Consider the following 24,843-nt stretch of genomic DNA (forward strand, 5'->3'; position numbering starts at 1 on the left):
CTTTTGAAATAATATTTCAAGTCATGTACCAATAAATAAATAAAAAACCTATTTTGTTGCATGCATAATTATTTCCTTTTTACTTTCTAGCCCTTCATTCTCAGTCCTCTTTCTGTTCCAATCTACTTCTACCATAATTTTAGAATTTGGTAGTGTATATTCGTTAGTCACCTTGATGTACCTTGTATTTTGCTTCTGGTCTTTCCAGGCTTAGTAAAGTTTTGGTAAGGAGTAAAGGAGAGAAATTATTTTTTATTTTGCTCTTTTTTTTTTTTTTGGTTCTCAAATTCATTCTGGAGAATATATGATTCCTCGCCATTTTCTACTGAGGTTATTTTTCTTTTGTTTTGAACATATTTTTTAAATCAAAAAGGCACATGTGTTGATCTCCAAAGAACTCTCATGAGACCCTCTGGTCCAAGTGTAGCAGTTTCATACACTGACCAGTACCCACCCACAGTAAAATGCTAACTGTGCATTTAAGATCTAATTCTTTATACTTTGCTTTTATTTTGTTTTAAACTCTCATCTATCAGAAATTTAGGAGAAAATTAATACAAGTCTTGTCCCTTTAGTATCTTCTATGCCTCCGTATTGCTTAGGATATGGTTAATTTTAATGTGCCACTAGCAAAATATTGTTAGCTACATTTTTTGCAAAAGTTTTACTTTTTATTTGAAATGCAGAGGCAGGAAGAAAAAGAAAAAGAAACTCAGAATCTCCAAATGCTTACAACAGCAGGCTGGACCAGAAAGAAAGCAACAAACTGGAGCACCACCCAGATCTCCATTGTAAGTGGCAGGAACAAAGCACTTGAACTGTTATTTGCTGCCTCTCAGTTTATGAATTTTCAGTGAAATGAATTTGAAGCAGAATAGACAGGGCTCAAATCAGGTTGTCTAATATGGGACGCTGGTGCCTCAGGAGGTGATTCAAGCTGCTGAGTCAAGTGTGTTACCCTGGTAAGGTTGTATTGTTAATATATAAGCTGCTCTTGCATGTATTTTTCTTGAACCACTCTCTAGAAGCAGAGGTTTTCTAATCCCTTACTCTCCACAGATTTGAATCCCAAAGTCCCATGAAAAATAAAGATTTTATTTTTGTTCAAATATTTTGTAGCAATTAGGATTAGAAGACTGAAAGAGAGGAATCCCATGCTTTCAAATAAAAATCATAGAATTTGTTTAATTAGGACATACTTTAAAAATACTTTTAGAATTTCCCTGATAAAACACAATTTAGCAATCAGGATAAAATAAAACTCTGGATGTTTTGAAATTATTCTATTTTAAATAACTATTTATTCTCTAGGATTTTATAAGATTTCACTGCTTTTCACAAGGAAAATTTTTTAGAAGATGACTTTGTGCTTTGAATGGTATCTCTAGTCCATCAGCATGCTTTTGTGGGGCACACAGATAAGGGATTGACAATGCATTTCAACAAGTTTAATTCTGAAATGAGAATTACAAAGTGCATATTTAAGCTATTTAATTACATTTATTCTTGAGAAAACTCAAATTATATTATTCCAGTGCAAAGTAATTAATTGCAAAGAGAAAAGTTAACGGGAAATAATTAAGTTCAAACAAGTTATTATGTACCCAGAGCAGACTCCCTAAGCATTGCTTTTGTTTAAGGAAATACAGATATCACAATTGCTGAGTTATATCCTATGCAAAAATGATAGTGAAATATGATACTGGAATTGATAGAGTTAAGAATGAACAACCTGTACTTATTAACCAATATGATTCCACAGGTCTAATGACTTAGATTTTGAAAATAACCATGGAACTCTATACATTTACCTAAAATGATTGATTCTCAAAGTATCATCAAAATCATTTTCTCTAAAATATATTTGAGAATACATAAATATTTCTAAAAGAAACCCTGGTACTCACAACTTATAAAAGCTAAATTCTCTGATGAAATGACTAATAAAATTTCATGTTTCTACTTCAGCAATTGCATATTGAAGCCTGTTTCAGCCATTTTGAATCCCAGCAAGTCACTTGGACTTTTTTCATGTATTTTCTGCTTTTGTGCTAAAGCCATGCTATAGATAAGTAATGAATGCAGAGTACCTCTCTTTACACCTAAGCTGTCTATGCCTTCAGAAAATATTAGGCTCTTTCATAAACTCAAATTTAACTGTGTGCTTGTTAAAAGTTAAGCCATATTGCATAAGAGAACATGCTTTCATATCCATAATCACACTCAAATATTTGTATAGAGTGTCTTTTCCTCTCAATAAATCATTTAAACCATGATAAATAAATCTTTATCTACAAATTTTTTATATTCTTATTATTCTAATTTTGATGACACATAAGTGAGATTTGTACTAATACTAATTGACATATCATAATAATTATCTACTATTTTAGTAATTTATATGAATATAGGCATTTTTCCGTGAATTAGCTGCTACCTTGTAACTTTCATCATGACTTCCAGGTATACATGTACAATTTCACAGCTTCTATATGATTTATCAGATGAAATCGTCTCTTTAACTGGTATATGTTGCGAGAAAATAATTTAAGCTAAAGAGAAAGGAATAAATATAGAGAAGGAGGGAAGAAGAGATGGAGAGGATACAGAGAGAGGGAGAGGAGAGAGAGAGAGAGAAAGAGAAGGAAAGGGAGAAAGAGAGAAGGAGAGCATGAGGGAGAGGGAGCGGGGGAGAGAGAGAGAGAGAGAGAGAGAGAGAGAGAAAGCTTTAGGTTTCATAAAGACATACAATGGTGTATTAAAGATGTATCAAAATCTCATTACTAAATGATGCATTGCTCCATTAGTAGCAATGTAATAAAGGGGGTTATTCTATATAAACTTTTCCATAGTTAGTATGGAAAAATAAACAGTAATTTTCCCACTGCGACTTACAGTGTCTGTAAGTCTCCCTCCCCTTTCTGTGAATGTGTGTGTGTATGTATGGTTACTATATAAATAACAACTTATTAAAAATACTACATTTTTTAAAGATTTTATTTATTTGAGAGGTAGAGTTACAGACAGTGAGAGGGAGAGACAGAGAGAAAGGTCTTCCGTCCGATGATTCACTCCCCAAATGGCCGCAATGGTTGGAGCTGGACTGATCTGAAGCCAGGAGCCAGGAGCTTCTTCCCGTCTCCCATGCAGGTTCAGGGGCCCAAGGACTTGGGCCATCTTCTACTGCTTTCTCAGGTCATAGCAGAGAGCTGGATTGGAAGAGGAACAGCTGGGACTAGAACTGTGCCCATATGGGATGCTGGTGCCGCAGGTAGAGAATTAAGCTACTGTGCCCCCCAAATACTATATTTAATACTAAGAATCATGAAGATAGCATTTATTAAGGACACATGAAAGATTGTTTTGGTCATGGTGATTTGTTTGCTTTGTGGCTGGTGATCAAATAAGTATTGTCACATGGCACGAAGCATTAAAAAAAATGGTCTAGGGTAAGGTTATATACATTTGTGCAGTAACCTCCTGTTTAAGTGAATACTTAATTGGACACCTATGTGAAACCCTATTGAAAAGTGGCAGTTCTACGAAGCCATATGTCAATAAAAACAACATGAGCCTAATTTGTTTTTATTACTACACAAAAGGAAATTATAGAAACATTTAAATCTGCAGGGATTCTTTGTAGGATATAAATATGCTTACTTGTCTTTCATTTCTGTTCCTCAAGTTGTAGTCTGTACTCTTTGCAGAGTACAATTGCAATATGCAATTGCTGAACTGGTATTTTTGCAAGGTGAGAGTTAAAGCAAAATATTTGGATTACTTAATTCCCCATCTAGTTCTGCTGGGACCAAAGAGGCTGCTCATTTCAGAATGTCAGTCATAAACTTATGCTCCTTGAATATTACTGAAGGCCTAGGAACCAATCATAGACACCTAGGGCAAAAAGAGGTTCAAAGAGCTGCTAGTTGTCCAGGGCTCTTGCTTGCTAAAACACTTCCTGATACATTTCCATTTTAGGGATCTGAGCATCTGGTAAATCACAGGTTATGTAAAATTCAAGCATGTACGTAAGGTGCTGCTGTCCATTTTCGTTTGGATATTCTGTAGCAATGAGCAAAATAACTTGACTTTCATGAGGGGATTTTAAGACTGTGGAGTCCCAAACCAGACTTCTGAGTTACTGGGAAGGTAGCTTTTTGATTTTTAGAATGATGATGAAAACAATACTTATTTCAAAGGGCTGACTTGATATTAAATGAATTAGCTCATGTAAACTAATTCATTTTATGAGTTTATGAATTTATGAGTTTATGGCTATTATAAGCATGCTATTGTTTCCTGAATTGATTAATTATTTTATTATAAATTCATTCTTTGTGTCATTATGTACTGTTTTTTCAGTTATGAACATTTTAGGCATGATAGGACATAAAACTATAAAATTAACTCTTTAGGATAAAATGGTTCCCATTGATCGAAGGTTTCTAAATTATTATAACTTAGCAAGATATTCCAAAGAATAAAACGATTTTGTCTTTGCTAGATGTTGCCTACTGTATTAACACATTACAATTCATATAAAATATAGAAAAATATTCAAGAATTGAATTAAATTGTCTTGGCGTGAGCTCATGTTTTATAGTAACTAAAACCAAACAATACTAAATATGTGCAAGTAAATTTATTTAAAAATGGTGGAGGATTAAAATATCTCATATATATTCTCTGTCTTTAAAGGGCTTTCAAAGTGATGGAGGAAAAGGCTATTAAAGAACAATACGATTTGCTTCAGAAAAATGATACATAGTTCAATCATGAATAAGGATGACATGAGCAAATAGATAAAGGAGAATTGAACTCTAGCCTACTACCTGTAGCAGATTGTCACATTCATTGAGTAGTTGGCCCTCTGTCTGTTTGGACCATGATCCATGATCGACATCTACTATATTTCATGATGTTGTAAAAATGTAGAAATTGCATGATATATATTCATAAAGTGAGGTAAGTTAGTGCCTCTAGAAAGAACTTATATGTGTGTAGTACTATGCAGCCCACCTACATAGCACAAAATAAATTCAATCTGAAAACAAAGGAAAGATGACAGTTTCAATACATAACATGTATTATTTAGTGCAAAAGGAACACATACAAACTCAAATGCACTGGAATACACGCTGAGAAATCACCCCCCATTTTGTTGTAAAGTATTTTCTGCCTGGTAAGTTTTGATTAGAAATAATAGCAAGTCAGACCAGTAATAGCTAGTAAGGAAAATGGAAAAATGCTGGAATAGTTGCTAATAAAACAGCTACAAAAATATACAGCAATTGAAATTTTTATTGCTGTGTTTTTAGTTTTACTTCCATCATTAAGAATTCCTATACTCAGTATTTGGTACAGGATATATGGCTTCCTCTCCACAAAACAGGAAGAGATTTATTTTTGACTAGGGCAAGAATTATCATTTGTTTTATGTACATCACTGGCATTGCGGTGAGTTAAATGTTGTCTTTCTGCCTTTCCACAAGGTAAAAATCATATTAGCAAGTAGGAGTGAATGAGAAAGAAATTCTTATATAAAAATAGCTACTTGAAAGTGCTAAGAAAGCAATTAAACACCTGTCTGATTGACTGAGAAGCAAATGGGTTTCTCCCACAAGTGTTAAGAGTGAAAAGATGCAAGAGAATTGTGGAGAAAAATTATTATAGTGAAGACTGGGGAACACAGAAAAGGAAATTCTCAAGTTCCAGGGGTGTTTCTTAGAAGGGAAGAATCCTCTAAGCAGCATAACAGTAGGAAGGCATTACTCAAGCCTGTACCACTTGTATGTAAGCAGGTGAATCTAGTATTTTGGAGGTCAGAGTTAACATAAATGACACTGATGTGCATATACCGATCTCAGATTTTTTTTTTAACAGAGCAGTCTCTTCTCCCAGACCTGACTTTATACTCTCTGATATTTGTCAATAAGTAGAAGCTTGAAAGCATGTGTTTAATGCCAAAAAAATGAATGATATCCAGAAACACAGTATAAGTTTCCAAATTCAATGGTATGAAGCAATATTTTTATGCTTTGAGAAAGAAGATAAATAAATAAATAAAGTTAATATTGTTAAAAAAATCTTCAGTATATTTTAGCTAGTGTCAGTATATTTTAGCTAGTGTCAGTATATTTTAAATGAAAATCCTGAAACACATAGTATGACTTTGATCTATTTCACTGAAGCATAAACAGAAAAAAAAAGTTATTTCTTAAAACAGTGTAAAATAACAGGAACAGTTCAAATGTTTTGGATAAAGTTAATAAGTCATTATCTTTTATCTGTAGTTCTATCTTCAGGACTCTGCTTTGAGATGTGGGCACTGGGAATCTGCAAACTAGACTTCTCCTTTCACTTTACCTGTGAACCTGAGAAAGATTGGTAAGTGGAATAAGGCAGAAGAATTTGCTCCTTGTAGCCCTCTTTGGGGTCTTGTTAACATCGCCCTAATATGATCACTTCATCCACTGGTAGTAGTCAGCTCCAGCATGTCCTGTACTAGAGAACCTGAGGATCCATTCTCCTGGTGTACCTCTGAAGTCCCAACACTAGATAGGGAAGCCCGCTATTCTCAGATATCTAGACTCTGTTTAGTGGTCTTGGTATTCAAAACAGTAATATTTTCCTTACATTCATCCACCCATAGAGGCTTAAGTGCTTCTTGCAACTTTCATTTGAGTGTTAACTCAAGTACTCTCTTCTCTTTCTTTGTCTTCCTACACTTGTTCAACCAGTTCTTTACATTAAAGTCCTTCTGTCAAATTATCTCATGCAAGTATTCCTGTTTACATGAGGGTTATGGTAGGATTAACGGCTCCCATAGGCAAGCAGAACAACATGAAAAGAAAAATTACCAACATGATGTTTTAAAATCAGAAGCATTTAGAACCAAGTTCATGCATCAGCAGTTTCAAGTTTTCTTTCTTGGCAATTACTGATCTTGAATACAATCTGAGAAGGCAGCTTCCTGCTGGCAGATTAATACTGTGAGACTGAAGAGAAAACAAGAAAACTTTAGATAGTAATCCAAGATTGAGTAACACATTTGATTGACCTGACCAGTCATTTGCCATAAAATGAAGTTGCGCGATTCTGAGGTTACTCACAGGAGAAACTACTTGGGGACCCAATTGACTCTGAGTACTCAGAGGTCAATAACCCAAGTGAGAATTTCAAAAGAAAGTCACCAAAAACAACAAAAAAAATCACATTCAGGCTTCGTGGAGTTTGACGTAATAACACTGGAGATTTTAGGATGATTCTCTCCTCTAACAAAGAGCTGGTCTTCACATTAACACATTCCCTAGTATCAAACTTATGAGAAATAAAGTAACTAAATGAAAATACTCTTAAAGGCACCCAAAATAGAGTAAATCAAATATTCTACCATTTTTAAAAATTGAGGAGCCAAATCCCACGGAGGCTCTCCTGTAAGTGTCCTGGCGGGCAAAGTCTAGAAGATAGAACAAAGGTAGAACTACCAAGTTCATTTTTGGCCACAGTGATTGTTACCTACACCTGTCAGCCTAATACAGGAAGAAGAGAAATAGTTTCTGGTTGAAGATATTATCACGTGAAAGCTTTATGAGTCTTGTATGATGAATAAATCATAGCAGAATTATGAGATCTATGAAACAGAAAAATGTGGCCTTATTTCTGAAAGAAGGTAATAATAGGAAAATTAATCAAGATAAATATTCTTCTTTCAAAAGGTCAATAAAATTGATGATATTAACCAGACAAATGAAATAAGTATATGTATACAGATAATTGCACTCAATTCATATTGAGTTCATATTGCCTTTGTATTACTATTAAGAATGGGACTAGCAGTTGGGATTGGTGCCATCATCGAAAGATGATTTTAACTCTTTCCCTTTTTTTTTTCTTTATCTCATCATCTAGTCTTCTGCAAGAAAGACCTCACTATGTTGCAAAGTTAATACTGGACTTCCAGTCTCCAACAATATAAAACAATTTCCATTCATTATAAATTATTCAGTATTAGCTATTCTATTATGTTAACGCTAAATGTAGTAAGATAATGAACAAGTCATTGGAATTTAAAAGCGAATAAAATATAATCAGCACTATAAATGAGTTTGTTATAAATCTCACAAAATATTTGTAGTATTAGTATGCTGAGTACTACAAATTATTACTAAGATAAATTATAAAATATACATGAATGGAGAAGCATATTATGTTCATAGACTGGAAAATTTAATAGAGACAATATGTCCATCCTTACTAAATTGATTTATATGTAAAACACAATCCTTATAAAAATCTCCACAAAAGTTCTTTATAGATATTGCCAAGCTAATTCTGATTATTTTACAAAAATACAGTAAACAAAATAAATAAAATGTATTAGTTTTATTTATTATGTGCAAGGAAGAGAGGCAAGAAGAGAAAGACAGATGAGTTTTCATTTTCTGTTCTGGCCTGGGTCAGGCTGTAGCCAAGAGCCAGGAATTTGATTTAGGTCTCCTCCAGCAGTGGCAGGTTACCAGCCACTTGAACCATTATCAGTTCCTTCCAAAGTGCTAATTGCCAAGTAGCTGGAATCAGGAGTGGAGCCTGGACTCAAATCTAGGCACGCTGATACTGGATGTGGGGGGGAACCCCCAAACAACATCTTAATTGCTATAAAAACACCAGACCTCTTAATAATTTGTAAAGGAAAAAGTAAAGGATTTCTACTACTTGAATTTAAGAATTACTGGCAAGCTACTTTAATCAAGGCAGTAGGGTATTAATGCTAGGATAGACAACTATATATTTAATAGATGAGAATAGAGTCAAGACATACAAATATTGGCAACTTATTTCTGATGTGGATGCAAAGTTAAGTAAGTAGAGGAAAGATTGTATTCTTCATAACTGATGCTAAAATAATGGGCTATCCACATGCAAAAGAGTAAAAAAAAAACATCTTCTATACCTGATACAGTAAACCAAAATTAAAACAAAATGGATTAAATCTTAAAACTAAATTTTAAAAAGAAGGTTAAAAAAGATTGTTTCAGTTAGGTAAATAATTCAATAATTAAATAGAAGAAGCAAAATTCATTTGCTTTTTTTTCCTTGAAAGATATTCTTAAATGTATTCAAAATCAAAGTGAAGGAATAAGAGACATTTTCCCATCATAACCTAATAAAGGACTTAAAACAATACAAAAAGTTGTTGAAATATCAATTCGTAAAAAGCCTCGTACAAGGCAATACATGTAGAACTATATAAATTGGAGTATTTCAAATTTAAAGACATCTGTGCAGCACAGGATTCAATCAGTAAAGTGAAAAGACAACCTACAGAATAGAACTAAACATTTGCAGAAAATGTATCTGATATGGAACTAATATCCATAATGTATAAAGAACAAATGCAACTCAATAGCAAGAACAAACAATCTACTTTATAAGTAAGTGGAGAAATGACTAGAATAGAGATTTCTCCAAGGAGATACACAAATGACTTAAAAGCGCATAAATAGATCATCATCACTATTTATTAGAGAAATGCTAGTCAATACCACAATGTGTTTACTATCAAAACCAAAATACAACAAAACAAAAATTAAAAAAAAAATCAAATGTTGGTTAGGATGTGGAGAAATTGAAAAATCTGTACATTGTTAGTGAGAATGTAAAATGGTTGTTATGGAAAATGATATAACAATTCCTCAAAAAATTAAAAATAGAATTCCCGCATAATCTAGGAAGACCACTTCTGGATGTATATCCAAAATATTAACAAGAAGGTCTCAAAGAGATATTTGTACACCTGCATTCATAGTGTATGTTTCATAATAGACAATAAGTTGAGTTAACCTGATTACTGCTGATAGAATGTACAAACAAAATATAATTTATTTATATATATTTTAGTATTATTTATATAATCCAGCCTTAAAATGTAGAAAATTGTGGGGGCCAGCACTGTGGCATAGAGGGTTAATCTGCCGCCCGTGACACCTACATCCAATAAGACTCCTGGCTGCTCCACTTTTTTTTTTTTTTTTTTGACAGGTAGAGTTATAGACAGTGAGAGAGAGAGAGATGGAGAGAAAGGTCTTCCTTCCGTTGGTTCACCCCCAAAATGGCCGCTACAGCTGGAACTGTGCCGATCCGAAGCAGGAGCCAGGTACTTCTTCCTGGTCTCCCACACGGGAGACCCACTGCCTTCCTGGGCCACTGGAAGAGGAGCATCCAGGACTAGAAGGAGAGCCCTTATGGGATGCCGGCGCTGCAGGCGGAGGATTAACCAGGAAAGCCACGGCTCCAGGGACCCCTAGCTGCTCCACTTCTGATCAAGCTCTCTGTAGATGAGCCTGGGAAAGCAGTGGAAGTTGAGCCAAGTGCCTTAGCCTCTGAACCAACATTGGAGACCTGGAAGAAGCTGTTGGCGCCTGGCTTCTGGTCTAGTTTCAGACATTGTGGCCATTTGGAGAGTGAACCAGCAGATAGAAGCTCACTCTTTCCTCTCTCTCTCTCTCTCCTGTTCTTTTTCTCTGTGTGTGTAAGCTTGTGTGTGCATGTGTGACTCTGCTTTTCAAATAAAATAAATAAATGTTTTAAAAATGTAGAAAATTTGGACACGCATTACTTTTTTTAATAAACTGTGAGGATATTAAGCTGAGTGAAATAAGCACTTGCATAAAGACTAATACTGAATTAGGGCAAAGATGTGAGTAGTCAAATTCACATGACAGTAGAATGGTGATTTCCATGTCTGAGTAGAGTAAAGCATTTGGGGTTATTTAATGGGTACAGAGTTAGAGCTCTAGAGAAAAGAAAGAGTTCTGGAGATTGACAACATTATTGGTGTAGTTAACATCTGTAACTTGCGTACTTAAAAATAAAGACAGGTGTCGCTCCCCCTCTTCGTGGAGGAACGACACTAAACCCTGCCTAGGCTTCATATCCAAGTCATGGCACCATTATGTCGCTCCCCGTCTTCGTGGAGGAACGACACAGGACCCTGTACTGTTCTTTTGTCTGCTCGGCCCCTCCCAGGTTTGCTGCTGGTTCTTCCCGGGTTGGCTACCATCCTTCCACCTCCGTGGAAGGGCGGTTCCCCCTGCCACTTTCCCCACTTCCGCGGGGGAGAGGCACACCGCCGGCCAGCTCTCTCGGGGGCTGCACAGGTGTTCCTTCAGATAGATGTTCCTGGTGCATGTTGTCTCTCTCCTCCTTTATAGTCCTCTTCCACCAATCCCAACTCTGCTACCCACACACCGAGTACACTGCTCTCCTCCAATCAGGAGCAGGTCCTGCAGCTTGTTGGTTGAACTGGAGGCAGCTGCGTAGAAGCTGTTTCCTCCTCTCCCAGCGCCATATTGTGGGAGAGCAGATGCATAGAATAAGTCTTAATTCCAGTAACTTAGTCTAGTCCAAGTTGCTCCCCACAGATCCCCCTTTCTTTTTATTTTTGGCGTTGATACGCGCCTGTCTTCGGTGCCCCGCGGCACACACTCTGCTCTGCTTGCTAGAGTTGCCCACAGGTGCTTACAAGCCCTACCAATCAGGCAAACCGAATCCGGGTCCTCTCTTCACCATGTTGTGAGGAGGTTTTTAGGCGCTGATGCATGCCTGTGTTCGGTGCCCTGCAGCGCATGCTCTGCTCTGCTAGAACTGCCTGCAGGTGCTTACAAGCCCTACCAATCAGGCAAATGGAATCCAAGCCTTCTCATTGCCGTTTTGTGGGGAGACTTATTGGTGTTGATAACGTGCCTGTCTTCAGTGACCTGCAGCAGGTAAGCTGCTAGCCGCCCACAGGTGCTCACCGCCTCCCTAATCAGGCAGACCGAATCTAAGCCCTCTCATTGCCGTGTTGTGGGGAGGCCTTATTTTTCTCTATTTCTCTGTCTCCGGGCATTCCTATTTCTCCTATTTTACCTCTATCTGCCAGCATTCCTATTTCTCTCATTTTACTTCTAAACTTCTGTTTCTCTTATCCCCGCGGCTTCCTGGCGCCCACCCCGAGGCTGCTTTTCGGCGCCTCACCCCGCGGCGGCTACCCAGCTCTGCGCGCTCTCTGGTCTCCGCGCCCTTTGTGCCCGCACCACGGCCTTCGCGCCAGTCCCACACTATCAATTCGTGCCCCGTGCGCTCTCCCCGCTTGTGCCCCACGTGCTCTCTCTGCGCGCAGCGGCTTCCGCAAATCACACAGCCTAGCTCACGTTTCCGCCACCGGTATTCAGTCTGAATTCCCCGGGGCTAACCTGGCGAATTCAACCTAGCTCACGCCTCTCCGCTTCGGTTTGTCTTCCCGTCTTTTGCTCCCCGGGCTAATCTGACGGATTCCAACCTGGCCCACGTCTCCGCCTCTGGTTCCAGATTTTCGCCCCTTGTTCCCCGGGTGACTCGATGAATCCCAAGCTAGCTTATGTCTCCGCCTCAGCCTGCCCTCGCAACTTCATCCTCCCTAACATATTTTTCTCTACCCGGTATGTTTCCTAACTTTTCTTCCAACAATATTCCCCTCTCATTTCTCCTGGCTTCTCCCCACAGTCCGTATCCAAGTCTAAGTTTCTTCTAGGTTTCACTTTCACTTTCAACCTTCAGTCGGTATCTGAGTTTAAGTTTCTTCTTGCTTTCACTTTAAATCCTAGCTTTCAATCCTAACTTCTTTCCCACAGTCCGTATCCGAGTCTATGCCTAGACTTTCAATAGCTTCTTCCGGCACCTTTTCCGTCCGGCTTTTCCCTAGGCTCTTTGCTAGTCTCTCTCTCCAGTATTTTCCCACTTCTTCCCGTTTCTTCCCTCCTAGGTTTCCTATCCGAGTCACGGCACCATTATGTCGCTCCCCCTCTTCGTGGAGGAATGACACTAAACCCTGCCTAGGCTTCATATCCGAGTCATGGCACCATTATGTCGCTCCCCGTCTGCGTGGAGGAACGACACAGGACCCTGCACTGTTCTTTTGTCTGCTCGGCCCTCCCCGGGTTTGCTGCTGGTTCTTCCCGGGTTGGCTACTGTCCCTTCCACCTCCGTGGAAGGGCAGTTCCCCCTGCCACTTTCCCCACTTCCGCGGGGGAGCGGCACACCACTGGCCGGCTCTCTCGGGGGCTGCACAGGTGTTCCTTCAGATAGATGTTCCTGGTGCATGTTGTCTCTCTCCTCCTTTATAGTCCTCTTCCACCAATCCCAACTCTGCTACCCACACGCCGAGTACGCTGCTCTCCTCCAAAAGGAGCAGGTCCTGCAGCTTGTTGGTTGAACTGGAGGCAGCTGTGTAGAAGCTGTTTCCTCCTCTCCCAGCGCCATATTGTGGGAGAGCAGATGCATAGAATAAGTCTTAATTCCAGTAACTTAGTCTAGTCCAAGTTGCTCCCCACAGACAGGGGCTGGCTCTGTGGCACAGCAGGTTAAAGCCCTGGCCTGCAGCTCTGGCATCCCATATGAGTGCCGGTTCGAGTCCTGGCTTCTGCACTTTTGATCCAGCTCTCTGCTATGGCTTGGGCAGCAGTAGGAGATGTACCAAGTCCTTGGGCCCCTGCACCTGCATGGAAGACCCAGAAGAAGCTCCAGGCTCCTGGCTTTTGATCAGCTCAGTTCTTGTCTTTGCAGTCATTTGCGGAGTGAACCAGAGGATGGAAGACCTCTCTCTGGCTCTGCCTCTATGTAACTCTTTCAAATAAGTAAAATAAATATTTCAAAAATATTTAAAGACATAAATTGTATGTTATGTTCTTTTTACTAAAATTAATTTTTAAAAGCCTATTTTAATATAATTTTAACTTTTATACCATAAAAGCCATATATTACATACATATGAAAGATGAAAGAATTAAAATTGAGTATAACAGATACAATATGACTGTGTCAGATTATTGACAAAATCACACAAAGCAAGTTAAATTCAAATAATTTCTGAGTTCTGTGCTTTGACTATATACTAAATGTCAAACACTGTACGGATAGAATACATAAAAGAAATCTCAACATTGTGAGCAGGGTATTTTCATTCCAAACATCAGATTGTTATTATAATACCCCTACTTATAAAGCATCATCCTAAAATTATAATTCTTCAATTGGAGCATATGCACAGTTTTATAGAGTATTTAAAAATACATAGAGAGAATTTAAGATGAACCTGGAAGAGGGTAGCATATATTATTTTAATTCTACATCTTCAGAAGGGAGATAGACTCAACTCTGGACAGACCTTCTCTTTTCTTGGAAGGAAATGTAGATGAGCTACAGAATCTAGCAAGAACTTTTAAGACTGACAAAATCTTGTCCGTTTAGCACTGGCTGCCAGAATCTATCAACATGCTGAGGGGATTTTTCCATGGTATAAGGATGCCTTATCCAAAATTACATATGAGAGTATTTCAGAAAGTTCAGGAAAATATGTATTATGAAAAATACTGTGTGTGGATTTCAAAAAAAATGCACTAAAATAAGCTTTGAATTCCATTTTTCCACAAACTTTTTGAAGTGTCTTCATGTTGTGTCACAGGATTACTGCAAAACAATAGGTTTCCTATCTGCTAAAATTAAATGCATGGAACACATGTGTTGTTCATGATGTGAATTAGATGAAATCTTTACGTAATTTATACTGAATCGATCTTCTGTATATAAAGATAATTGAAAATGTATCTTGATGTGAATGGAATGGGAGAGGGAGCAGGAGATGTGAGGGGTGCGAATGGGAGGGAAATTATGGGGGGGGAAGCCAATGTAATCCATAAACTGTACTTTGGAAATTTATATTTACTAAATAAAAATTTAAAAAAAAATTTATATGCATATAAAAAAAAACTTGTTATAGACAAACAGATTGTGCATGGGACTGTTGGGGGGAAAGGTCTTTGGCTATATCAGGTTCCAAACAAGGAACTGTATAGATGGAAACTCGTGTATCTGTGTGTCTGTGTATACCTGTGTTTGTATAGTGTGTGTAATATTGCAACAAAGTTAGAAAGAAAACAGATCTTTTACCTATCAGGTTAAAGACCAATGATGTCCACATGGAAGAATAGAACCTTTGCATTACCTTTATAAAGGACTTATGTTTCAGTCAGGGTTATTCTGGAGTCAAAAGACCTCCTGCAGAATAGCAATTGAATGCCCAAAGTTAAAGAACATTGTATTAAACTTGGTTCAAATAGGTGAACATTAAAATAATGCCACCACTATGCATTTCTATTCATCACTTACAAGTTAGCATGGCTATACTGACGCACTGCATCATACTGAATTTTTAAAAAATCATGCATGTTTTTTGTCTCAGAGAGCAATATGATGTAAGCAGTGCCATTAAGGGGAATTTATCTACACCTAGTATACACAAGAAAAAACATCCATAATTCTAGTGAGGACTTAGAAAGCTATAATACAGATTCATTTTCTTAAAACCTCTTCTATAAGGAAAAATAAATATGCGAAATTTTAGAAATTAAAAATAAAATCTCAAACATCCAATGTAAAAAGGAGAAAATAAGGTGAGGTCATTAAAGTGTTGCATTTATAAACAGTAAAGATTTTAGATTTAGAGTATTTGAAAAAATCTGTATCATTCATGTACTTTATTTGTGCATGACCAGTTGAATGATATTTCTACACTGAAGAAAGCCAAATTTCTAAAAGTCTGTTACAGGCTTCAAGACTCATTTATTTTAGTTGTTATTGCACTTCCAAGCCACCAGCTCATTTCTCAAATAAGAAGACTCAATAGATGTCAGTGTTGAGGGGATTTAAAATTCATCCCAAAATTTATGACTCTCACTTTCAGGGATGAAACATGGTCCCTAGGGCCAATATGACAGAAAAATAAAAACTTCCTTAGGAGAGAATCATTATCTGATGAGAGGAAAGGCTAAGTTCTTTGTAATATGACCCCTATGGAATATATCTAACAGACTTTTTTCTAATTTGCATTGATTTTTCTATCTTCATTTTAAATAAAATTTTCTAATTCTAGGTGTCCTTACATTTTTATATTGTCATTAATTTTATTAATATGGCTTTTAAAATACATTTTTATCATAGCTGAAATGTTCAGCTGTGTTTTATTAAATAAAAAGGAAAATTAATAACTAAAGATTTTTAAAATGTGAATTCTCAGAGACATTTAAATCACTATGAGTAGGTATAATAATAAATAATCAAGGTTACTTATTCCTAAGGGATTCATAATAATTGAATTAAATGACTACTATGATTTGAAGAAATCAATGCCAACATTCTGTATATATGCATTTAATAGCCAGACACACACATGTTGAAAATTAATCTAAGTGGTTATTTCTCAAGCATAATTTACAGAGTTTTTACTCACAAGTCAATATGAACTATGAAACATTTTACCTGCTCATCTTGTTTTTCATTTTTTTTACTTATATAAGGTGAACGAGTTTCATGTATTTCACTAATACAGATTTAGAAATATTCCGATACCTCCCACCCTTCCTGCCTCCTGCCCAGCTCCCACTCTCTCTCCTCCTTCCTTTCTTATTTTTTCTTTTCATTTTTACCATGACATTCTTTCAATTCATTTTGTAATCATAAGCTTAACACTCCACTAAGTAAAGAATTCATCATGGGGCTGGCGTTGTGATGCAGTGGGTTAAAGCCCTGGCCTGAAGTGCTGGCATCCCATATGGGCTCCGGTTCTAGTCCCAGCTCTCTGCTACGGCCTGGGAAAGTAGTAGAAGATGGCCCAAGTCCTTTGGCCCCTGCATCCATGCAGGAGACCTGGAGTAAGCTCCTGGCTCCTGGCTTCAGATCAGTGCAGCTCTGGTCATGGCAGCCATCTGGGGAGTGAACCAGCAGATGGGAAGACCTCTCTCTCTCTCTCTCTGTCTCTACCTCTCTTTGTAACTCTTTCAAATACATAAAATAAAAATCTTAAAAAAAGAATTCATCAAATAGTAAGAAGTAAATAACACTGCTCCTCAATAGTAGGGACAGGGGGTGTAAACAATAATTAAATCTCAAAATGTCAATTTCACTTACATACATTACATTTTTTGTGCTCTATTAGTTACCACAGATCAGGGAAACCTATGATATTTGTCTTTTTTGGGACTGACTTGTTTCACTAAGCATAATGGTTTCCAGTTGCAGCCATTTTATTGAAAAAGACTGTATTATATTTATTTATTTTTTTTACAGCTAGGTTGTATTCCGTGTGTGTGTGTGTGTATATATATATATATATATATATAACATTTTCTTTATCTTACTGTCAGTTAACAGACATCTGGGTTGATTCCACATCTTAGCTATTGTAAATTAAAATGCAATAAACATTAGGGTACAGATAATTCTTTCATATGCTGATTTAATTTCATTTCGATAAATTCCGAGGAATGGAATGGCTGGGTCATATGGCAGATTGACAACTAAGAGTGGAGACATTCTAAAATACACAGCACAATTCCTCCTCAGAGTTCTAGACACAGGTAGAACAGAGTATTTTTTCCAATACTTTCTCACATGCATTTATGTTTCCAGTTTTCTAAAGTCTATATTCTTACTGTGATTGTGATTATGATTGTCAAAACTGTATATAGAAATTCTGTACTGAGTGTTATCAGGGCTGGCATTTTGGCACAGTGGGTTAAGCTGCCACCTGTAATGCCAGTATCCCATAAGGTTTCTAGTTCAAAGCCTGACTGCTCTATTTCCAACCCAGCTCCCGGTTAATGTACATGGGAAAGAAGCAGACTATGGTCCCAGTGCTTGGGCCCCTATACACATGTGGGAGACAGGATGGACCTCCAGCTCCTTACTTCTGCTTTGCTTAGCTCGGGTCTTTGCAACATTTGGGAAGTGAACCAGCGGATGGAAGAGCTTGCTCTCTCTGGTTCTTGCTGTTATTCCCCTGCCCCATATCTCTGTCTTATAAAGAATTCAAAATAGTCAGTTCAAAGTAGCTTAATGAAACACCAGAGACCATAGAAAAAAGTAGTAACATTCAGAAAAATAATAGATGAAAAAATCATAACTTCTCCAGAAATAACTCAATACAAATCATAAAAGAGCAAAACAAAATGGATCTGAAGAACACATGAACTGTAATATTCCCTTGCAAGTTTCAACAGCAGGTTTGAGAAAGCAGAGGAATCAGTAAACTGGAAAACAGGTCACCTGATAATGCCCAAACAGTGGAATCAAGAGAAAACTAATGATAAAGAGGGAGACAAATCTGTGAGACTTACGGAACACCATCAAGTGAATCAGTATGTACATCATGAGAAATCCATAAGGAACACCAATAGACAAAAATGACTAAAGGTTTACTTAAAGAAAGTGAAAGAAAATTACACAAATCTGGAGAGGGAAATAGGTAACCAGATCCATATAGTCCAAAGACAGCCAAGCAGGATCAAGCATATGGTACAGAGGTTAAGTCATGTCTGAGACATCTGCATTGGATATTGAAGTACCAGGCTTGAGTTCTGGCTCCACTTCTGATCTGGTGCCCTGCTAATGCACACCCTGGGAGGCACCAGAGGATGATTCAAGTGTCTGAGCCCATGTTACCCATGCAGAAAGCCTGGGATAGTGCTAGACTCCTGATATCACTAGACTCCAGCAAGGCTAATGTGAACTTATGGGGAGTGTTTCAACAGATGAAACATTTCTCTCTCTGTGTGTCTCTCCCTCTATCTCTGTCTCTCTGTCTTTCAAATAAAAATAAATGAATCTTTAAAAAAAACAAATAGATTAAACATAATTATACCTTTACAGATGCACATTATAATCAAAATTTCAGAAGTCAAACAGGGAGTTTTGAAGGCACCAAGAGAAAAATAATTTATCTCATAAAAAGGATACATAGAGGAGGAAAGAAGTATCATTTTATTCCTTAAATATTATCTATGAACTTCATTGACTCTGTTCTCTTTTTATTAAAATCACATTAACATTAAAATTGTCTTATAGTAGCTATCACATATTTGCTGTGATTCTGATAATCTAATGAATTAATAAATTCTTTTCAAAAACTACCTAACAAAACTAAGCAAAAAAGTTTAATAGTTAAAAACAAAGCTGTAAGAAGTCTAAATATATTTCAAAAGTTTGAAATTATATCACTTTTCTCTTCTGAACACAATGAGAAGATTAGAGGTCAATAAGAGTAAGAAAATTGAAAAACTGAAACATGGGAGAATTACACAGCATGGTGTTCTCTATAGAACACAAACAATAAATAAAAGTGAAAGCTAAAATATATGGAGACAAATGAAACTGGAAATGCAACATATGAAAATTTATAGGATGCATCAAAAGCCATGTAGAAGGAAAGTTTATGGTGATAAATGTGAATATTAAGTAAGGAGAAAGACCTCAAATAAACAACTGAACTTTTTATTCAGAGAACTAGGAAAAAAGAAAGCTATGTTTATGTTAATGGGAGAAAGAAAATATCAAAAATGAAGCAGAAAAAAATGAAAAAATGAAACTATATATATATATAGTTTATATATATATAAACTAGAGGAGCAACTGAAAAATAGAAACAAAACTAAAAGATATTTTGAGACACACAAATATGACAAAGCTATGCATAGACTAACAAATAAAAAGCAGATTCAGAAGTAATTAAATTCATAGATGAAAATGCAGACATTACAACTGTCACCACAGATACACAAAGGATCAGAAGAAAAATTATACACAAACAAATTAGGATTACCTAAAAGGTAGATACTTTTTTTTAGAAACAAACGACCAATGGCCGCGAGCCGGGGGTGCCTCGCTCTCTCCCTCCCTCTTTCCTATTTACCCGCCCCCGCCCTCGGGACTGCGGCTTCCTGGTCGGCGCTTGCTCAGAGGACGCCGAGTTGAGGTGGCCGCTGAGTTCTCCACCGGAGCCCGATGGCCTAGAGCCACAGGGAAAATGGTGGAAAATTCACCGTCGCCACTGCCAGAAAGAGCGATCTATGGTTTTGTTCTGTTCTTAAGCTCCCAGTTTGGTTTCACACTTTATCTCGTGTGGGCTTTTATTCCTGAATCCTGGCTAAACTCATTAGGCCTGACCTATTGGCCTCAAAAATAACTGGGCAGTTGCATTACCTGTCTACCTCTTGATTACAGTAGTCATTGGTTATGTACTCTTGTTTGGCATTAACATGATGAGTACCTCTCCACTCAACTCCATTCATACAATCACAGATAACTATGCTAAAAATCAGCAGCAGAAGAAATACCAAGCAGAGGCCATCCCAGCACTGAGAGATGTTCCTGTTAGTGAAGTAAACCGAATGTTCTTTCTTTCAGCCAAAGAACCTTGCGCTAAAAACTGAATCGAGTGTGGACAGATGAACACCAAGCAAATGCATCATAAGTTCCTAACATAGTAATTTTGACCATACTTATTTTGACTATCTCTCACCAATACTTGGTATTGAAATGTAAAAAGATGTAAGCTGATCTTCTCTTAGATTAAGCTCAATTACTGCTGTAAGTGTTCTCAATATTAGTAATTAATGGATAGAATAAATAAAACACTACACTACCAAAAAAAAAAAAAAAAAAAAAAGAAGAAAGAAAGAAAAGAAACAAATCACCAACCAAGACTGAATCATGACAGTGAGGAGATGGAATCAGTAATTAAAAATTTTCCAACAAAGAAAAGCCCAAGACCTAGTGCTTTCATTGGTAAATTCTACCAAACATTTGAAGAATAATTCATGAAAATTCATCTCTAACTCATAAGCTATTCCCTAACCAGAAAGAAGGAACAGAGGAAGGGTTGCTACGTCTTCCAGGTGTGAGTGTACTTTGCTATCCTTTTCATTTCCAATCATTTATGGATTTAGACTACGGCAGATCTGCACTCTGTAAAAAAGCAGGGGTGAATGTAACAGCAGAACTCTTGGTTGATGTTGCCTCAGGTAGTAAAAGGCCTGTAACTGTTGTTATCATGCCCTCAAATGTCCAACATAGCCATTGCCTGAAATCTAGGTCATTTTATTTAATCCAATTTTTTCCAATGTCCTGGTGTCAGTGACCAAATTCAAGGGAAAAGAAATCAATCTAGATCTCCCACATGAGTGGCAGAAATACAATTACTTGAGATTCAACACTGCCTCCCAGGGTCTGCAGAATTAGGAAATTGGTGTCAGGGGCTGGGGGCAGGTGTTACACTCAGGTGCTCTGATATGGAATGTAGTATTCTTAATATGCCAAGCATCTAACCTACTTCTGTTAATTTTTTGAAATAAAAATCAACATCAATAAAAACTTGCTACTGTTGGAGTGGGTGTTTGGTGGCGTACATAAGCTGCCATTTGAGACTTTGGCAGCCCATGTCAGAGTGCTTGAATTCAACCCCCCACTCCGCTCCAAATTCCTGCTATTGTGCACCCTAGGATTCAGGATGAGATGACTCTAGTAGTCGGGTCCCTGCCATCCACATGGGTGACCTGGATTGAGTCCCTAGCTTCTGGGCATATGGGGAGTGAACCCGTATATGGTAAATCTGTTTGTGTGTCTCTGTGTGTGTGTGTGTGTGTGTGTATCTCCATGTCTGTTATCTCTCTTAAGTGAAATAAATAAAAATTTTAAAAAACTGTCATAGTTGGTAATGAAGTTTTCTAGCATACAAATTACTGTTTTGAGTTCAAATTTAATGTAACTTTCAGCATCATGACTTTTATCCACTTTATAAGGTAAGAGAGTATTTGTTTCTGTCTCATTATATAGTATACAAAATATAGAATGCTGGGTAACAGAGTGTAAATATTCAAAAGTATTTAGTAAATCAATATATTTACAGAATAAATATGCGGACTAAGAAACAGGTTCTGTATTTTTCATAATATCTGATAAGTTGCTTTTTCATAGTCCCTTGTACAACTTATTATGAATGAATAAATTTGTAAATGCTCTTTTAAATGTAAAAGAGGAAAAGTATTATCTTTATTCTTATAATATTGGATCCCACTTATAATTTCATTATGATCAGAAAATATAACTTACATATGAGGTATTTATATTTTGAAAATAATTATTCATTAACCTTTGAAATTTTCTTAAGGATATGGACATAAGTGTACACTAAACAGATTATTATTTTTAATAGTTTATAACATTTCAATTCATTAATTTTTGGTATATTTATTCAGTTTTGTGATATTGTTTCACATTCAATATTGAAAAGAAATCAACTGTGCTAACAACAGTAGTTTACATTATTCTAATATAGACTTATGGAATACTCTGGTTTCTCTTCAGATAGTATAAATCTTTCACCTTTTACTAAAACAGACTTATGGTATGGTTTAGATGTTTATATTGAAATATATACTGTTTGTTTTTCTTTTTTTCTTTTTTCTTTTTTTATTTTTTTTTATTTTTTTTAACTTTTATTTAATGAATACAAATTTCCAAAGTACGATTTATGGATTACAATGGCTTCCCCCAAATACCGTCCCTCCCACCCACTACCCTCCCCTTTCCCACTCCCTCTCCCCTTCCATTCACATCAAGATTCATTTTCGATTATCTTAATATACAGAGGATCAGCTTAGTATACATTAAGTAAGGATTTCAACAGTTTGCTCCCACACAGAAACATAAAGTGAAAAATAATAGATGATTTTTTTAAATGATGATGAAATCAGATCAGACCTATTGTCATGTTTAATCCCAGTGAGAGTCAAGTTGGGAGTTGATAATTTTTTTTTTTTTTACAGAGGATCAGTTTAGTATACATTAAGTAAAGATTTCAACAGTTTGCACCCCCATAGAAACACAAAGTGAAATATATTGTTTGAGTACTCGTTATAGCATTAAATCTCAATGTACAGCACATTAAGGACAGAGATCCTACATGAGGAGTAAGTGCACAGTGACTCTTGTTGTTGACTTTACCAATTGACACTCCTGTCTATGGCATCAGTAATCTCCCTATGCTCCAGTCATGAGTTTCCAAGGCTATGGAAGCCCTCTGAGTTCTCCGATTCTTATCTTGTTTAGACAAGGTCATAGTCAAAGTGGAGGTTCTCTCCTCCCTTCAGAGAAAGGTACCTCCTTCTTTGAAGACCAGTTCTTTCCACTGGGATCTCACTCGCAGAGATCTTTTGCCAGAGTGTCTTGGCTTTCCATGCCTGAAATACTCTCATGAGCTTTTCAGCCAGATCCGAATGCCTTTAGGGCTGATTCTGAGGCCAGAGTGCTATTTAGGACATCTGCCATTCTATGAGTCTGCTGAGTATCTCACTTCCCATGTTGGATCACTGTCCCCTTTATTTATTCCATCAGTTAGTGTTAGCAGGTACTAGTCTTGTTTATGTGCTCCCTTTGACTCTTAGTCCTTTCATTATGATCAATTGTGAACTGAAATTGATCACTTGGACTAGTGAGATGGCATTGGTACATGCCACCTTGATGGGATTGAATTGGAATCCCCTGGTATGTTTCTAACTCTACCATTTGGGGCAAGTCAGCTTGAGCATGTCCCAAATTATACATCTCTTCCCCCTCTTATTCCTACTCTTATGTTTAACAGGGATCACATTTCAGTTAATTTTTAACACTTAAGAATAACTGTGTATTAATTACAGAATTAAACCAGTCATATTAAGTAGAACAGACAAAAAAACTACTAAGAGGGATAATGTATTAAGTTGTTCATTAACAGTCAGGGCTATGCTGATCAAGTCACCGTTTCCCATAGTGTCCATTTCACTTCAGGAGGTTTCCTTTTAGGTGTTCAGTCAGTTGTCACCGATCAGGGAGAACATATGGTATTTGTCCCTTTGGGACTGGCTTATTTCACTCAGCATGATGTGTTCCAGATTCCTCCATTTTGTTGCAAATGACTGGATTTCGTTGTTTCTTACTGCATTATAGTATTCTAAAGAGTACATATCCCATAATTTCTTTATCCAGTCTACCGTTGATGGGCATTTAGGTTGGTTCCAGGTCTTAGCTATTGTGAATTGAGCTGCAACAAACATTAGGCTGCAGACCGCTTTTTTGTTTGCCAATTTAAATTCCTTTGGGTAAATTCCAAGGAGTGGGAAGGCTGGGTCGAACGGTAGGGTTATCTTCAGGTTTCTGAGGAATCTCCAGACTGAATTCCATAGTGGCTTCACCAGTTTGCATTCCCACCAACAGTGGGTTAATGTCCCTTTTTCCCCACATCCTCGCCAGCATCTGTTGTTGGTAGGCTCACAGAACCCCTAATAAAGACGACCAAAAGAGATCCTCACCATGACACGTTGTAATTAAACTCTCCACAGTGAAACATAAAGAAAAGATCCTAAAATGTGCAAGAGAGAAACGTCAGATTACTCTCAGAGGATCTCCAATCAGACTCACAGCTGACTTCTCATCAGAAACTCTACAAGCTAGGAGGGAATGGCAAGATATAGCCCAGGTACTAAGAGAGAAAAAGTGCCAGCCCAGAATATTATATCCTGCAAAGCTATCATTTGTGAATGAAGGTGAAATAAAGACTTTTCATAGCAAACAGAAATTGAAAGAATTTGTTGCCACTCGTCCATCCCTGCAAAAGATGCTTAAAGATGTGTTATACACAGAAACAAAGAAACACGGTCATCAATATGAAAGAAGGTAAAGGAAGGAAACCAAGGAAGGAAAGCTCACAGCAAAAGATCACAGGGAATTCAAAGCATATATTAGAACTTATCTTTGGCAAATGGCAGGGCAAAGTTACCACTTATCATTAGTCACATTGAACGTGAATGGCCTGAACTGTCCAGTTAAAAGACACCGATTGGCTGATTGGGTTAAGGAACAAAACCCATCTATTTGCTGCTTACAAGAAATAAATCTTTCCAACAAAGATGCATACAGACTGAAAGTGAAAGGCTGGAAAAAGATATTCCATGCCAA

General features: G+C 37.0%; 1 long non-coding RNA gene and 1 pseudogene across 2 annotated transcripts in view; both read left to right on the forward strand.

Annotated features, from left to right (window-relative positions):
* The first annotated feature begins 788 nt into the window (after positions 1–788).
* Positions 789–24,843, forward strand: part of LOC149126444 (uncharacterized) — a 110,442-nt gene continuing 86,387 nt past the window's right edge. The window contains exons 1-2 of the long non-coding RNA XR_016233394.1: positions 789–962; positions 6,294–6,387. This is a non-coding gene — a long non-coding RNA (uncharacterized LOC149126444). The remainder of the gene's footprint in view (positions 963–6,293; positions 6,388–24,843) is intronic.
* Positions 19,857–20,542, forward strand: LOC100348656 (phosphatidylinositol N-acetylglucosaminyltransferase subunit P pseudogene; annotated as a pseudogene). Its single transcript, XR_016233393.1, has one exon. The product of XR_016233393.1 is annotated as a phosphatidylinositol N-acetylglucosaminyltransferase subunit P pseudogene (transcript).

This window comes from Oryctolagus cuniculus, chromosome 5 (assembly GCF_051225735.1).
Source record: "Oryctolagus cuniculus isolate XC-2025 breed Fujian yellow rabbit chromosome 5, ASM5122573v1, whole genome shotgun sequence".
Lineage (NCBI taxonomy): Eukaryota > Metazoa > Chordata > Mammalia > Lagomorpha > Leporidae > Oryctolagus > Oryctolagus cuniculus.